This window comes from Rhamphochromis sp. 'chilingali', assembly GCF_963969265.1.
Source record: "Rhamphochromis sp. 'chilingali' genome assembly, chromosome: 10".
NCBI lineage: Eukaryota > Metazoa > Chordata > Actinopteri > Cichliformes > Cichlidae > Rhamphochromis > Rhamphochromis sp. 'chilingali'.
The window spans coordinates 2769210-2785784 of NC_137937.1; the positions used below are offsets into that span (position 1 = coordinate 2769210).

General features: G+C 43.0%; 1 long non-coding RNA gene across 1 annotated transcript; it reads right to left on the reverse strand.

Annotated features, from left to right (window-relative positions):
* Positions 1–5791: 5791 nt before the first annotated feature.
* On the reverse strand, positions 5792–16241 carry LOC308404767. The gene is made up of 3 exons (XR_013973193.1): positions 16077–16241; positions 15858–15963; positions 5792–8645 (listed from the first exon to the last, which is right to left on the reverse strand). It is a non-coding gene; the product is annotated as an uncharacterized lncRNA (long non-coding RNA).
* Between the last annotated feature and the right edge of the window lie 334 nt (positions 16242–16575).

Genomic DNA, 16575 nt, shown 5'->3' on the forward strand with positions numbered 1-16575 from the left:
TTAAAGGATATTGTTATGTGGTTTGGGCTTATACCCCACAAAGAAGTGGACATTATGATTTTATCTGTTGGCATGAGCATCAGGACATCACAGACTTCAGAGTCTCTGGTTTACCCAGTTTGTGAGGAAAAATAAACAAACCCTTATGAAGGAGACATCTAACCATAAAAGTGTAATCTTCACAATGAAACCACAAAACACTACGCTAGAGTAAATCACAGTTAATCATCATCACTGCCTAAGAAGAACAGCAAGCTGCCCATACCTGAGGCCTTAGAAACTGGCATGCAAAGACTCACAGCCTTGGCCAGCCACTTACAGAGGTATACCAGAGACCTAGAAAAGCAGGAAAATAAACAAGCTGATCTCCACTGAACCATCTAAGGTGTACTCTCAGGGGCAGGGGAACAGCCCCACCAAGGCTGAAGATGAAGCAATACTAGAAGAGCACATGGGAGAAGGACGCATCACATAACAACAATTCTCAGTGGCTAATGGAGCTACGTGCAGACCATATAAGGAGCCGGATCCAGTAGGCATCACAGTGACAGATATCCAAGAAAGCGTCTCCAATATGAAGAGTTGGACAGCACCAGGCCCTGACATGATTCACACCTACTGGCCAAAGAAGCTGACTGCACTCCATGAACGTCTGGCAGCATAAATGCAGGAGACACACCTGGAAAGGCTAACTTTAGGTTGAGCATTCCAGATACCCAAGGATCCCCAGAATAGACTCAGCAATAACCTGCTTCAGTACCCTATAGAAGCTCCTGTCAGGCATTATAATGGCTAAGATAACCAGGCAGATGGCTCCATACATGAGTGGGGTATAGAAAGGAATTGGTGGAAACACCAAAGGGGCAAAAAAAATCAGCTTTTTGTAGAGAGAGCAGTCGGTTGAGACTGCAAGACCAGACTGACTAATTTGTGCACCGCCTTGAAAGACTACAACAAAGCCTATGACTCAGTGCCTTTCACATGGACCCTGGAATGCCTACAACTGTACAAGATCAACAGGACCCTAAGAGCCTTCATCAGGAATTAAATCAAGATGTAGCAAACAACACTAGAGACCAACCTCAAGCCAAATGCACAAGTTACCATCATGTGCTCTACCAAGGAGATGCTCTGTCCCCACAGTTGTTCTGCTGGTCATCTACTGATTGGGAGGTTGGTGGTTCAATCCCTGGCTCCCCCAGTCTGCATTCCAAATATCCTTGGACAAGACACTAACCCCAGGTTATTCTCCAATACATCCACCAGAGTATGAATGTGTGTGAATGTTAGCTAGAAAGCACTTAACAAGCATAGGAGAAAGTGCTTGTGTGAATGGCTGAATGTGGCATGTTGTATAAAGTGCTTTGAGTGCTCCAGGAGAGAATAAAAGCACAGTATTAGAATCAGTCCGTTTATCATTTGCACCTCAGCCATATAATTAACAAGACTGGTTAAATGTAAGATCCATACCAGGGAGGTGACTGCTTCTGAGGAGTTTCTGTCTGAGGCTTCCGTGTATTTCCTTTAAAAAGTAAACGCGCCCAGACAAGATAACATCCCAGGTCATGCTCTCAAAGCATGCGTTAAAAAACAGGGAGATGTCTTCAACCTCTCTCTGTGTTTTTTTCTGTCGTCCCCTGATGCTTTAAGAGGACTGCCATCATCCCTGTCCCGAAGAAACCTAATAAAGCTGTCTCGATGACTATCACCCACTAGCACTCACTTCCACTGTTATGAAGTGCTTTGAGCGTATAGTCAGGACTCAAATCACATCTTCACTTCTAGCCTACAGACTAAACAGATTCACAGATGATGCAACAATGCTAGCTCTGCACACTGTCGTTTCCCACCTGAACCATAAGTTCATTGACTAAAGCTCCCCTTTCAGCACCATAATTGTCAGGATCCTGAGTCTCCAGACCCAGCGTTTTTAGTTCTTTGTGATTTTTGTATTTTGTACTCGTGTGATTTATTCTATGGTTTCTAGTTTTGATTCATTGCCCTTCATGTTTCCCCGTGCCCCCTCTGTTCTGTAAGTCTGTGTTTCGTGGTCTGTGTCTTTGCATGTTTTGAGTTTCTTGTGTTTTCTGTCACTCTGTATAGAGATCGACAGACCACGGGACTTTTGCGCATTGCGGGGACGAGTGGCAGCAAAATCAAAACACTGCATCAAGCACTAGTATTTCCAGCACCGGTAATCATTAATTCTGCAGTTTTAATCCCTACTTGGATTTTATTTGCCCCAAAAACAGTTCTGTACAAAACGACGGAGAACATGGCAGCTCCGCACAAAGACAGACGTGACGAGGAGGCAAAACAAAAAGTACGAGGAAAAAATCAAAGGAGTGAACAGGAGTTTAGAGTTTAGTTTGTGATGGTCCAGTTTAGTTTAGTTTGCTTTTGTATGCTTTTTCCCTGCCAGCAAATTAAGCTGAGTTCCTTGTGTTTAAACCTCGTGCCTGCCACACAGCGCTGCCTGACAATAATTCCATTCAGGCTTATCACCAAGCTTTGAAATCAGCTAATCAGTGTCTTCTTATGCAACTGGATCCTGGACTTGCTGACGGACAGACCACAGGTGTCTGTCACGTCATCTACACTGACGCTCCACACTGGTGTCCCTCTGGGATGTGTGCTCAGCCCCCCTATTGTACACCCTGTTCAGCTACGACTGTGAGGCCACACACAGCTCCAAGACCATTGTTACATTTGCAGACGAACCCAGCATCATTAATTGCATTTTGAATGGAGAGGAGTCTGCTTACAGAGCAGAGGGGAGAGCCCTGGTGTTGGGACAACCTGCTGATCAAAATCACCAAGACCAAGGAGCTCATTGTGGAGTACAGGAGACTGCAGGGTGGAGGGCACACCCCTGCTGACATCGAGGGGACAGAGGTGGAGATGCTTCAGGTTTCTAGAAATTAACATCAGTGAGGATAAGAGCTGGTCACAACACGTGGATGTGATCACAAAAGCAGTGAAACAGTGGCTCTTTTCTCTGAGGATGTTTGGCATGGACTCTCAACTTCTATCGGTGCATCATTGAGATTATTCTGTCTTGCTGTGTCATGACCTGGTAGGACCTCAGCTCTGTGGAGGAAGGTCAAATCAGCACAATGTATCACAAAGTCTACACTGCCAGCCATTCAGAACCTCTACAGACAGCACTGTATGAGGTTGGCCCTCCAGATGCTCTCTGATCCCAGCAATACACTCTTAATGCTTCTGCTTGATGGCAGCAGGTATGAGAGCATCCACACCCACACCAGCAGATTCAGGGACAGTTTCTACCCACAAGCCATAAGGGTACTGAACTGCTGAAATATCTGACAGCTGCTTTTGCTGTATCACTGTACAAGTGTATACAATTACCTCTGCACAACAGCCACTACAGTATTTTGTCATATCCATCCATCCATCCATCCATTCACTTCCGCTTATCCTTTTCAGGGTCGCGGGGGGCGCTGGAGCCTATCCCAGCTAGGGCGAGAGGCGGGGTACACCCTGGACAGGTCGCCAGTCTGTCGCAAGGCCAACACACAGGGACAGACAACCATTCACACTCAGATTCACACCTAGTGACAATTTGGATTAATCAATTAACCTATCCCCACAAGCTGCATGTCTTTGGACGGTGGGAGGAAGCCGGAGTACCCGGAGGGAACCCACGCAGACACGGGGAGAACATGCAAACTCCACACAGAAAGACCCCGGCCTGATATTGGAATTGAACTCAGGACCTTCTTGCTGTGCGGCAACAGTGCTAACCACCGTGCCACCGTGCTGCCCATATTTTGTCATAATCTGTATTTATTTATTCAACGCTTGTTGTTGTTGTTGTTGATGAATCTATTACTTTATGTGCAAATTTTGCTTTTCTTGGTGCAATACTGAGGGGGCTCTGAGCCTAAGAAATACATTGCTGGTAGTGATGTGCCATTATCACCTGAATATGACAAATAAAACTTGAACTACTCCAATTTTTCGTTCAGGCCCTGGTATGTCTCTGTTTCCTTTCTGATGTTGCTGTCTGGGACATCTATCACAACTATGGTCTTCTGATTCTTGCTAAGTAGAAGTACAGGTACTTGTGTTAAAATACTCTGAAAGTTGAAGTACTGATTCAATTTCCTTACTCTAAAAGTTCTGAAAAAGTTCTGAAATGTACTCAAAGTAAGAAAATAAAAAGTAGATACTTTTAGGACCTTTTACCAGCATGTTTGTGCCGACCTAAATGAACCTTTTCTGCCTACATTTAATGAGAATCAGAATACTTTATTGATCCGTAGGGGAAATATTTGAATAAGAAAGAGGAGCATGTGCAAAAAGGGTGTAGCTACTGCAGTAAACAGTGTGTTAAGTGGATGAGCTGTACAGGGAGATGGCCACAGACAGGAATGATTTCCTGTGTCGTTCAGTGGTGCTTTTTGGTACTCTTAGTCTCTCACTAAACGTGCTCCTGTGACTGACCAGTGTGTCATGGAGTGGGTGGGAGGTGTTATCCAACATCGTCTTTATCTTGGACAACATTTAAAGGCCAATTTTGCTTTTGGTTAGTGCTGTTGCCTCACAGCAAGTTCGACTGAGTTCGACTCCACCATCTGTGTTGAGTTTGCAGAGTTTGCCTCTGGATGTCTGGAGCCTGGATCTCCTCTGTGCCTGCTTCATGCCCTGGTGGACAGGGCTGTGGCCCCCCCACACCCTCTAGCAGATCATTACATGAAGGAACCTTTTAAATACAAGCGCGTTCATGCTCACAGGTGTACACACGGGTGCTCACACACACAAACTACACCCTTTTTGGCTCCTACCTCAAAGCACACTGTGTGCTGTTGATCTTATGTGCTGCACAATAATGTTTAATATTTAGTATTTACTGTTATATTCACATAGATCATTGCAATGATGTTGTTTATTATGTTGCTCTTTTTTTTTGCTTCTTTTTTCTTTCTCAACAGGTGATTGATATTTATATTTTTTGTCTGTTTGTTTTGTTGGTTTTTGCCCTTTATCACCGTCCCTCTTCCCCGCTCTTTTTCTTTCCCTCTTTCTTTTTCCCAGTCAAGTCTGTCCCATGTTCAGCAAATGAAAATAAAATAAACAATAAAAGCGAAGGTGAATCAAATAGACCAATATGGCAAGGCTGGGATGGTCCATTTGGTAAAGTAATTCCGTTGGGCATCTTTCTTTACCTTTAGACAATAATTCTGATGCAAAAGAACCAAACGGGACAAAAAAAAGAGTTTGCATGTTTTACCCGTGTTTGAGCGGGTTGTCTCCACGTGGATTGTGGAATCCATCAGTCTCCGGCTACAGCTTATGTAGCAAATCATGACTGTAGACAGTCTCACTACCAGTGTTGGTCAAGTTACTTGAAAAAAGTAATCAGTAACTAATTACTGATTACTTCCCCCAAAAAGCAATCCCATTACTTTACTCATTACTTATTTTCAATAGTAATTAATTACTTAGTTACTTTTTAAAAACACGATTTACAACCTGAGTAGGTGATAAAGCGATAGATCTTTCAGCCCAATTCTACTTTTTCTACATAATCCATCATACAAAATGTAATCAAATGGAAAAGTCTCTTTTTAAAACTTGTTTTATTAGTTTTAATCTTTTAACTTTATGCATCAAGCAAACATTTAATTATATGCAACATTCACTGACTGGAAGAAATTAGTTTAATATTTAAACCTATTTTCTGGACATTCCAGCTCATAAAATAAAATATTTTTTGTGTTTACACTCAGTCTTTCAAATAGATGCAAGTAAAACGCAGCAGAAAATAAATAAAGTCAAAGACTCAGCGGTCCTGTTGCTCTATTTTCACCTGTAAAGCAGGAGTGGAGCAGGCGGAGGTTTACCCTGGTGCAGGTGTGCCGCAGCGGTCAGTGGAAGAATCCGCGAGTTTCTCTGTGAGTTTCCCATTACGTCGTAGCTACTCGGTGCTTGCTTGGAGGTTTAGGGGGTTTTTTCGCTGTAAAAAGAAGTTTTCTTCCCACGCACAGCGGACACTAATGTTTTTGTCACTTTGTATGGAATCAAACTCAAAGTAAGGTCAGTACTTCCACGCTTTAAACGCTGCACGCTCATACTCTCTCTACACAGCTGTTGTCACGAACGTCGCACTCGCTTACGTCACTTTCATGAGACATTCTCGCAAAAAAATCACGGTTTTAGTAACGCAGTAACGCAGCGTTCCTACGGGAAAGTAACGGTAATCTAATTACCGTTTTTGCAATAGTAATCCCTTACTTTACTCCCTGCTCACTACTGCAGGGGCACGTACTTGTTTTCTTTTACCTCTGGCTTGGTTGCTGGTCTCCTGTCAGTGGCTGTTTCCCCCAGAAGAAAACAAAGGACTTAAATACACGTGGAATGAGGACGAAACAGGAAACACATGGGGAACACAGCTGGGGCTAACAACACAACGAGACAGAGAATGCAAAGCTGAACATAACACATCAGATGAGGAACCTTGAAAGTAAGTGAACCAAAACAGAACATGGTGCAGGAGACAGGAGACTACCAACGTAAAACAGGAAGTAACGGAAACACACAGACCAAACCCAGACAGACCCGACACAGACGACACCAGAAAATAACAGACATGAAATCATAACTGAGGCAACGAGACACAAGAGCACAGGAAAGGCAAAGTAACAAAACCAAAACTGAGTCAAAAGAACTCAGGTTGCCAGTGATGAGTCCAGAAAAATCAAAAGCCCAGCAGCAGGAGTCCAGAACAAACCAGAGGAGCTGGGTCAACCATGAGACAAAACAGAAAGTCCAAAGCAGTTCTGGGGGTCAACCCGGGGATCGAGAGCACCATAGTCCAAAAATGGAGCTGGTCCGGAGGCCGACCGTGTTGAAGACGGTGGCTGAGGAGCAGACGTGGCTGTCACCGACATCCCTCGGGTGCTGGGCCACTGGACGTGGCTTGGTAGGCGCAGGATGAACCTAGGCAGGACGAGCCAAGGCAGGAAGAGACGAGGCAGGACCAGATGAGAGTGTGGAAGCCTGAGGCAACGGCGCAGCCAGCAGTGGCATGGAAGCCACAGGCGGTGCAGGTGGTGGCTGAACGGACCTACCAGAGCCACCAGCAAACATGAGAAGGTGTTGGAAGGGTTCTCCCAAGCCTCCAGAAGGAACAGCCGGTGACTGTACACCAGGTGACTGACTCTTAACTGCTCTCCTCCAGTGAACAGGAACGGGTGCTGGGCCTGTCTGAACATCAGCCATCCCCACCCAAGGAACATATTCAGGTGCAGGGACGAACTGGGTTCTGGCTACCCTTACCCTGGGACCGGCATAGGTGCAGGAGCTAGCTAGACCTCTGCTTCTCCCACCTAAGGAACTGAAAAGGGTGCAGGAGTTGGCAGGGTCACAGTTGCCCTCACCCGGAGAACAGGGACAGGCACTGGCAATGACTGGACGTCCGCCATCCCCACCAGAGAAGTAGATGTGGGTGCAGAGACAAAAGGAGCCTCCCCCAGCCTGGATACTGAAGCAGGGACCAGCTGGGCCACAGCCACCCTCACCTGAGGAACAGCCCTGGGAGCAGGAAAGGGAGGAGGAGAGAGAAGTCCAGGAGCAGTCACAGGTGCAGGAGTATTAACACAGGTTGTGTCTGAATAAACTGGGAAGGGAACAACTGTGTCCGGGGGTGAAGCAACAAAACTGACAGGCTGTGGAGTGAAACAGATGTCGAAATTCTGTTTGACATGTAAACACAAGAGTCCCTAGGAGAATAGTCACTGGAAAAATCAATACACTCGGGCCTCAGCTGGCTGGGAAACTAGAGAGGCTGACCTGCTAACAGAGTTACTCACAGTGAGTGAGGTGTCAGAGGGTCTGGGGTCCGAATGCTCGAACAGGCCAGGCTGAAAATCCTCCGGTGAGCCGGGCTGAAAATTCTCTGGCGGGCTGTACAGCGAGAACGCCAGCGCGCAGATCAGCAGCATCAAGTCGGGGGAGAGCTGAACAGAAGGAGGTGAAGAGTGTGTGCCCAGCTTAGTGTCTGTAAAGAACTGAGTTAACCGTGGGTTACTCAGAATGACAGCGTGTACCACGCTCAGCCCAACAAGAGTCTTCAGTGGGAACTGCACAGTCCTGGCCACAAGTGTTCGTCAATGGGTCCTGTGCAGTCCTGGTCATCAGGGCCTTCAGAGGGTCCTATGGCAACATAACCTAAACTCGAGGGTCTCGAGCCACCTGAAAATGAGCAGCCAGAATGAGGGTCCCAAGTTACCTGAACTTGTGTATGGATGTCCCAAGCTGGCTGAAAACAAGCTTGTGGGTCCTAAGCACCCCCACAGGTTTTTCCATTCATGCCACTGGCTGCCTCACCATCTTTGGCCCTTTCTTGGCCTCCTTCAAAGCCGTACTCCATAGAAGCTGTACCTCTGTTGCTGGTCTAACCTCCTTGGTCCTATATCCTGCAATACCATGACACAATTCCCTTTTAAGTGGCTATGACCTCCATGTAGACTGCCATCGATCTCTGTCTGTCCTGCTGCTTCACTGCTGGCATTCTATCTGGCCTCCTGGTGGGCTCTGTCTTCACTGCTGCCAGCCTCCTGAGGGTTCCCGTTTTCTCCTCCACTGACAGTGGTTGCTGGACACGCCTCTGGAAAGACCTCATTAAATAAATAAATAAATAAATAAATAAAGTTTTATTTATACAGCACCTTTCTAGACAGAGTCACAAAGTGCTGCACACAAGATAACAAATAATAAAAGGTCAAACAGACAATATAAAACAGGCAAAAATTAATCAAAAGCAGTTTTTAAAAGGTGAGTTTTGAGTTGTTTTTTTACAAACAACTACTGAGTCCACAGTTCTTAAGGTTTGGGGAAGAGAGTTCCACAGTCTCGGGGCCACAGTGGCAAAGGCTCTATCACCCTTAGTTCTCATCTTAGTCTGTTTTATAGCAAGTAAGCCCTGATCAGATGACCTCAGGGACCTGCTAGGGACATAAGGCTGTAGCAGATCGGAGATGTAGGCTGGTGCCAGTCCATGCAAGGCTCTAAACGTCAAGACCAGGATCTTAAAATTGGCTCTAAATTCAACAGGAAGCCAGTGTAGCTGAGATAGCAATGGTGTCACATGTGAATACTTAGAGGATTTTGTCAAAAGCCTAGCTGCAGCGTTTTGCACAACCTGCAGACGATCCAGAGAACCTTTGCTTAGACACATAAACAGTGAGTTACAATAGTCCAAGCGTGAGGAAATACCTCATTATACCTCTTCTACCCTCCTATCCAAGGCATCATAGAGCCTACTTTTTTGAGCCTATTTTTAGCTCAAATAAAGGTTTGTTTTTTGTTTCTTTAGTTCATCTCCGTGTCTGCAGTTGGGTCCTCTATACTGTAACAGAATGACACACTTTTCCCTGACTGTAGCCTCCATGAGGTCTGTCATCAACCTTTGTTAATCTCTCCTCACATCTGGCTTCTACAGGCTGTATTTTACCCTCCATGACAACTTCAGAGCCAACGAGAGCCTATGCAGACTCTGCAGCCCTGTTATCTTTGCTCTTGCAGACAAAATGCATAGGCTCTCTCAGAATGCCATCAGTCACGAGTTCTATACATATATGACTTCAGCAAACAAGGTCTTGTGTTACTTCAGTCAAGAGGTGAGAGAACTGCTAATGCAGGGTAGTAGCAGTGATATGAGGCTCAAGTACCATAACCACAACTTAAGGACATCTGTACTTGTTCTGAGCCACTTCAGAGTTGGCCCCAGAGTGTAAGCTATGGATGAACCTAAATGTAATAAGCCTGTTTTGTCGTGTGTGCTGTGTACTTAAATGCAGGGCTCAACACACTAGAGGAAGTAAACTTAAAACGGCAGCTTTATTTGCTGGAAAAAACTCCACAATGAAAACATGAGAACTAAACCAGAAACATGAAAACTAGGGAACTAAACTCGGAGAGAGAACTAGAAAATACAAAGAGCATGGAAGAAACACACAGCACGGAGAGGGTACGATGCAAAAACTATTGAAGAGAAACACAGGACTTAAATACACAAGCAGGACAACGAGAGGATGGGAACAGTAACACAGCTGGGACAAATCAGACCTAACAAGACAAGAGAAGCAAAATCAGACACACTGCACACAGGACAGAGACTATCAAAATAAAACAGGAAACATGACAGGCACAGAGGCTTGGACTTGACACTGAACAGAGGGAACTTGGAGCACAGAGATAGGAGACACGACTGACTGGGGAACAAGAAAATAAACATGAAGACAGAACTAAACCTACACTAAACATGAGGGGCAAAGGAACAAAACCCAAGAACTAGAAACAAAGAAGAACCAGAGAGCCAGAAATACAGAACCATAAACCAAGATGAATAAAAACACAAAACACTGGGTCACCAACCCAGGACCACAACAGCTTTAAAAATGTTGAAAGTATGAATATTTGAGTGAAACGTAAAAGAGAAAAAGTAAAAAGAATTCAGAAAAATCTAAACTCAATTAAAAAACAGCTACCTGAAAACTTTACTTCGATACAGTAACAAAGTACTGGTACTTCCAGCCTCATGAAACAAATGTCTAGGACTTTCTTTGTTTACATTTTTATTATCTTTCTGTCTATATTGTCAACAATAGAAATATCTATGCATTGTCCTTAAGCTGTACTACTGTAATTCTTTATGACTCGATTGCCCTAAAACTCTCAGTCCCAACAGCCTTTGTCAAGGTTCACAGTGTGGCAGGCTGAGAAAGGAGCCAAATGCAGGACACTGACATGAACGTAGCGAAAATAGCTTTAATGCTGAACTTGACAGACTTAGAGCAAGATACAAAATAAAGGCAAAGCTGGGAATGAGGGACAAGGGAAAAAAAGAGCACACAGCGTGAAGGAAAAGACAGTGAGACGTAACAAAAACAAAGGAAACGGAGGACTTAACAGACATGAGGTAATTAGGGAGATGGTACATAGCTGGGGAAAACAAGGCACAGGTGAACTAGGTCAGACTAAAAACAGAGGAAGCAAAACTAAACATAACAAACACAACACAAGGGGATTTCAAAATAAAACAGGAAGTAACTAGCATGCTGGACCACAGACCGAGGACCAGAGGCTACAGCTATCAGCCTTCTCTCCTGTTGAGAATCAGTATTAATCAGTAATTAATACTGATTTAAACTTCAATTAATTGTGCCACATATTATGATTTGAAACGGCCTTTTTCAATTATTATAAAATAGTTATTATTATACATTTTTTTAGTTTTACAATAACTGTTTAGGAATTGCAGCAGCTTTTATACATGGTCGCCCAATTTCAAGAAGTTAATCAATTAACTGGCAAACAGTTTCATGCCATAGCTGAACAACATGTGTGAATGACGATAAAACTGTTTGCACAGTTAAGAAAACAACTTCACCAAGTTGGGTTAGGTTAGGCACATACCATAACAGGAACACTGGTGTTTATTGATGATGTAATTGCCGACTGAGGTAGCAGAGTTAACACTAAAGCATAAAGGCTTATACTCGCTGACACTGATCAAGCAATGCTTCACAGTGCAAATGACCAAATGAGTGCAAAACAAAAAAAATGAGTTTGTTTCTAACTGCAAAGAGGTGGGTTATTTTTCTAAGGTCAATTCAGTCACCTGTCAACTCAAAAAGCACGCTTGTCAACTAATGAATGCAAAACTAAATAGAGTTTAGTATCTGGTAGAGTATCTCAAGGGAACATATGATGGTGTCCATAGGTTCCAGACTTCAAGTAGTCATTGACTGCAAAGGATTTTCATCCAAGTATTAAATACCATCATTATCATTAAAATTATGTTAATTTCTCCAGTTAATTTTGTACCTCTAAGGCACTAAAAAACAGCTGTTAATGCAAAAGTTTAATAAGCCCCTTGAGTTAAAGCTGAAAGTCTGCACTCCAATCATATATTTATTGTTTGATTTAAAATTTAGTGTGGTGCAGAGAATTAAACTGTGCAACACATTATTGACGCATTTGTTTATAGCTTGTACATTAAGACATATTTACACTGAAGAAAATGAGTCTTAAGTTATTTTTCATATCTTTTTCACACATTTAGGAATTACATTGCTTTTCTGCAGGTCTGACAGAATTAAAAAGGAGAGAGATCATAATATTTAACGTCAGGGTAACCCCGTCTAAACTATGCTCAGTGAAATGTCTAAAATGCTCAGAAAACTAGCTTAGTAACACCAGTGAGTATCAATAAGCACGTCATTATGCAGGAGGGGATACGGTCAGGTGGTCTTGGAGGGATCTCTCTAAGAGAACAGCACTTAAACACTTCAAAAAAACCCACACAAGTGTGTCTCTTTTTTCTTCTCCTGGATCAAGCCCTAAGCAAGTCCCTACAGGATCTATCAGTGTGGCTGCAATTGTGAGTGTTAACCTCCCATATCAGCTATTAATTGTCTCCATTAAGCCCTAACTTAGTGGCATTACTGCAATCAGAAGCTGGATCTCACTTGCTGATGGCCAAGTGGTCTTATTCAAAGGGTGCTCTGATAACAACGTTTGATCTTGTTTGGTTGAGTGGAAGGTAAACGACTGTGGGGGTCAAAGACGTTTGCAGTAATTCCATTAGCACATTCAGTTGGGTCATGGGTGCATGACCTAATTGGATGATGGTTGTGAACCCTCAAACGGGTATTAGCATAGTATTATGAAATAAACAACAGCTTTCTAATTACTCTGTACTAGAGCTCTTTTTTTAGGTAAACATTAAATGTTTCCACTTAAACAATTAAAAAAATTAAAATGTTCAGGAAGAAATATTATATTACCCAGATTTATTAAGTACTGAAAGACCATTAGCACAAACGAAATCTACTATTTTTCAATCGAATTCTTTTTTTTTTCTTTTTGTACTTAAGAACAGTGGTGCTTTCTAATGCCTGATTTATGCTTCAGTTGGAAATCCATATGTAACCTGCAGGGTAACTGCAAACCCCTCTGAACCCTGCTTCGTACCATACGATGTAAGCTGGTGTGCACCTCCTGAGGAATGTATTTCACATCAGGTCAACATAGCCCACAATTATTGCTATGCCTTCTTCTTGTGTATTTCTGGCTACTTTTTTTGTTGGAGTTTTTAAAATTTAACAGTAAGATAATATTAATCATCACCCCAGCATAAAGAATAATAATTATTGCCTTAACATAACGACTCATGAATATCAGGAGATTCCTGGAGGGAGATTGCTGACATTTTTGAAATGGACATAAGGGAATGTACAAAGTAGTGGAAAAACCTGAGGGACAAATATGTTTGCCTCTGAAAAAAATCTAAAACAACTCACCACAGCAAAAGCAGGGAAAAGGCCCAACATTTGATTTATTTCTATCACTGGCACCGACACATCTGTCCCCAAACACACAGTAATTCACACCTAAGCATGAAACAACTTCTCCATAGTCAATGTACAGAACATGGACCTAAGTTTATGTGACTTCACTGTTTTAAAGGGCGTTTTGCACCCAAACAGAAATGTTAAACAGCAAAACTGTGAAATGGTAAACCAGCACTTTTAGTGTTCTACAATGACAAAAGTTACAGTTTTGCTTTTTACATCAGTGGAGTCTGATGGCGTGGAAGAGAAAGAGTTGTGTAATAGTTCAATTTTCCATTGGCAAAAATCTCTCCAATTGAAAGGTACAGGAATGAAAATGCTTCAAATACTGCAAATACTTTCTCCCCTTTTAAGCAAACTGTTTTGGTTGTTTCTTTTATTTTGTTTTGTTCAGTAGAAGTTTTTCTGACTTCATTTGAAGCAATACATTGCTTACTTTCCAGTTACTCCTATAGTTTCTCCAAAATGAGGGTATACCAAATATCTACTGTAGGTAACGCACACAGGTAATACATGGATAAAGAAACTATCCAGCAAGAATCTTTAACGCCTTTATGTCTTAGTTACCATGCTAACATGTTTTAGTTAGCTAATTAGCACTCAACACTGCCACCTGGTCATAGATCAAACCAAAACAAATGTAAATGTTAACCTGATGGTGGTGGCAGATAAAAACCCAGATCACAGTGACAAAAATGTTCAATTGATTGAGTTTTTCTTCTCCATTTCACCCTATCCTTAGCATCCTTTACCAGTCAGTGTCCCAGCATTTTTTAGTTCGATTCAATTTTATTTATACAGAGCCAAATCAAAACAACAGTTACCCCAAGGTGCTTCACATTGTAAAGTAAAGACCCTACATTAATACAAAAAAACAGGAAGAAACCTCCAGCAGAACCAGGCTCAGGGAGGGGCGACCATCTGCCACAACTGTCTGTGGGTAAGGGGTGGAAGACAGGACTAAGACATGTTGTAGAATAGAGCCAGAGATTATTAATAACTAAAAATTCAATAGAGAGAGGTGTATAAACACATAGTGAGTGAGAAAGGTGACTGAAGGAGAAACAGTCAAGGCATCATGGGAATCGCCCAGCAGCCTGCACCTATTGCAGCGCAACTAGGGGAGGATTCACCTGATCCAGCGCCAACTATATGCTTTATCATAAAGTAAAGTTTTAAGCCTAATCTTATAAGTCGCCCAAATCCAAACTGGAAGCTGGTTCCACAGAACAGGGGTGTGAAAGCTGAAGGCTCTGCCTCTCATTCTACTAAGGGAGGCAGGAACCTCAATGCTATAGGAACCTCAAGTCCACAGTCTGAGAGCAGAGAGCTCTAATGGGGTGATATGGTACTATAAAGTCATTAAGATAAGATAAGAAGACAGTTTAACTAATTGGTGTGTTATCTTACATATGAGTGAACCTGTATGCTATGCCTTGTAATGATACAGAAAGCATGACAACAGAATTGGTCCAAGCACAGAACCCTGTGGAACTCCATAAATAACCTTAGTGTTTGAAGGTGACTCTCCATTTACTGAAACTCTTCAAATGACCCACTCCTCTGCAGATGATCAGTTAGCTGTTGTACGACTACTCTTTCAAGACTTTTTGATAAGAAAGGAAGGTTGGAGATGAAGATGAAGCACACAATGCTACATAATGTTACGTCTGTGAGATTATTTTTTTTCTAATGCTTTAAATTTTAAACATTTAAAGCCGCCATGTTCACCACCTCACCCCTGTATTTCCTTCTTCCTCAGTGTCTCCAAACGTGCCTTCCCCCTTTGCTCTTCCTTTATTTTCAGCCAACAGTAGCACAGTTTCCACCGGCAACCTGTTGCCCAACAGCACCATAGGTGGTTGGCAAACAGGTTAATACGGTTGTTAACCTGTGCCCCAACCAAACATCGTTCTTTACGACCTGCACATTTGCTCTGACAGAGTTTTTATGCCTGATACTCTTCCTGATGCAAACCTCCCTATTTATCTTAGCTTGGGACCAGCACTAAGAGTACACTGGTTTACTCCTAGTGTGCTCCAACTGCACTAACCCCTCGTGGCTGGGTTAGGTATTTCTCCTTTTATATATGGGGAATTTGTCTTTGGGTTTTGTATTGCAAGCATTCTTTATTTTTGTCATTTGTCAAATATATTTTAACATTTCTGATATTTTAAATCAGCAATTAGCTTATTAGGAAACATTTCACTCTTTGGCCTGATTCTGACTTTTAACCCTTGCACCATAACTATCTGAGTAAGCTGAGGTGCACCTCTCCAGAAATGTAACTACATGTCAGGTCAATGCAGCAAAGACTGACTGGCGCAGAAGGTAATGGCACAGGATTAAAAGGGGCTTCTGGTTAAATCACAAATTACGACATAGAAGTCTAAATCACGCTTTAATGAGACTTCCAGTGAATACCTCTAAATATCTCCAGAGACAAAATAATGAAGCTACAGGGATACTTACAAGTTTTTATTCACCTAGTCCTGATCAAAACGTTCCTGGAGAGATGGAAGGAGGAAGGTCAGCTCCCATGCAAGGCTCTCAGGTTCTGACAGGATACATCAGCATACTGAAGGAGCAGTCAACAGCAGAGCAAAGATAAAGTCTGAGATCTGACAGGGGATATGGTTACATGTCACTTCTGATAGCTCCCAGCATTCCTGAGAAAATGTCTGCCTATACCTTACTTCAGCACTCCAGTCCCCTCTCCCTCCTTCCCGTCTCTCAGGTTGACAGGCTGGGCAGCAGACACAGGGGTCCACAGCAGGGAGTGTGTGTCTGTGTGTGTATGTGTGGGGGGCATTGATGGACAAGCATCACCCTCCTACAGCCTCCCTCCCCCACAGCTCCCTGTATATTTCCAGTCACACTCCAATTAAAACAGAAGCAGCTCCCTGCTCTCGGGGCTGGTTAGGTGCAGACAGAAGGTCAGTCAAAGACAAAAAGAGTTAGACACCCACTCCTCACAATGTTTTTCTTTTACACCAAAGAAGAAGATGTGCAAGCATGACTTCTAATCTCTCATGGCTGTTGGGAAAGAGAGTGTAAGCTTTCATTCTACCTGAAAGCATAGCAGTAAAATGTTCAAGAGGTTTATTGCCTTTTATTATTTGAACAAAGATGAGAAGCAGCACACGGGCCACACTCATTAAGCCACTTATTTGCCTGTTTCTGTAAATCT